Genomic DNA, 1,699 nt, shown 5'->3' with positions numbered 1-1,699 from the left:
GGACGGAGCGGGGGGCGCCGGCCCCGCTCAGCCGCTCATGGGGGTCCCCGGGACGCGGAGCCGGGCGCCCGTCAGCGCTGCCCGCCTCGCCGGGCTCCCGCCGCCCCCCTCCATGCCCGGGGGTCCCGGGGAGGAGGCGACCCGCGGCGACCCGGGAACGGCCGAGGGAGAAGGGGTTAAAGAAACCAAACCCCGCCAAAAAAAAAAAAAAAAAAAAAAAAAAAAAAGCCCGAAACACCCGGAAAGCCCCCAAAAGTGCCGTCGGGGGGGGGGTGGGAGTTGGGGGGCCACCCTGCCCTGCTGCTGCTGCTGCCACCGGTGCCCTCACACGCTCCACCTGCCCATCCCCGTGGCCCCGCGCCTCTTATCCAAAGAAGCGGCTCCGCGCCGGGAGCTCCGCCCTCCGCCCCCCTCCCCACCCCCGCGGGGGCGGACCGGGGCCGGGGAGGGGACACGCGGGGAGCGGGACACGCGGGGACGCGCGGGAGGGGACGGGGGACACGCCGGGGGGACGCGGGGCACGGGGGGAGCGGGGAGGTGGGAGGGGATGGGAGGATGCGGGGGGAGCCCGGAGTGTGGGACCGTGGGACGCTGGCAGGGGTGGGGACACGGGAGGGGACAGGGACACTGCGGGGGGACGTGGGGACAGGGGATGGAGTGACCGGGGGCGGCCACACCTTCCCGCTCGTGTTTTGGGGCTCTGAGGGGACACAGGGACTGGATGTTTCGGGTCCCCACACACACTCTGGTGTCACCGCGGTCACTGGAGGGGTGACACACCCGGGGACAGAGGCTCAGGGCTCAGCCCCTTGCCGTTCCCCTTCCCCCTCTGCTGGGTTTGGGGTGGTTCGAGTTCCCTTGGGAGCCCCGACAAGCCGTGCCCACCCCTGAGCCCATTCCCATGCCCACCCCTGAGCCCATTCCCACGCCCACCCCCTGTACCCACTCCTGTGCCCACCCCCAGGCCAGGCCTTCCTGGCCCCTGCCCTTGACCCTGCTGTGCCCGGGGAAGTCCCCGTGTCCCCTGGAGCCGGTCACGGAGGCATTTGGCTCTGGAGCGGCCGCTTCCCCTGGCACATCCCCAGCTCAGCTCCCGTCAATACTTTCCATTCCCAGTGTGGCAGAGCTGGGAGGGCGGGGGGACAACCGGTGCCACCCCGTGCCCGTCGCTCCCGCACCGCCTGGAAGGACAGGGACACTGCCACCCGCCCATGGGTCCCCTCCTGGGGTCCAGGCTCCTCCCCAACATCTGCAGGACCCCTCTGGAGCTGGGGTTGGGAAGGGGAGAAAGGGGGACGTGGGTGTCTGCCAGACCTACACCTAAATCCCTTGGGATTCGGGGTCACAGGTGATGGTGCTGCCCGGGGGAAGTGGGAGCTGATGGGGACAGGGATGGGGATGGGGAGAGGAAGGAGGATGGGGATGGGGATAGGGATGGGGGACAGGGGACAGGAATGAGGATGGGAACAGGAATGGGAACAGGAGAGGGGATGGGGATAGGGATGGGGATGGGGATGGGGATGGGAGACAGGGGACAGGAATGAGAATTGGAACAGGAATGGGGATGGGGACAGGAATGGGGATGGGGATGGGGACAGCTCTGCTTCCCCCACAGAGTGCTCCAGCTGTAGGGCAGGAGGAAATGAGGAGTTAAGGATGCACGGGGTGACCGTGGGGGGTGGATGCACAGGAGGACCCT

The sequence above is a fragment of the Chiroxiphia lanceolata genome, chromosome 26 (genome assembly GCF_009829145.1).
Source record: "Chiroxiphia lanceolata isolate bChiLan1 chromosome 26, bChiLan1.pri, whole genome shotgun sequence".
In the NCBI taxonomy this organism is placed as follows: domain Eukaryota; kingdom Metazoa; phylum Chordata; class Aves; order Passeriformes; family Pipridae; genus Chiroxiphia; species Chiroxiphia lanceolata.
The sequence above is the reverse complement of the archived record's forward strand: the minus strand, read 5'-3'. Positions refer to the sequence as shown.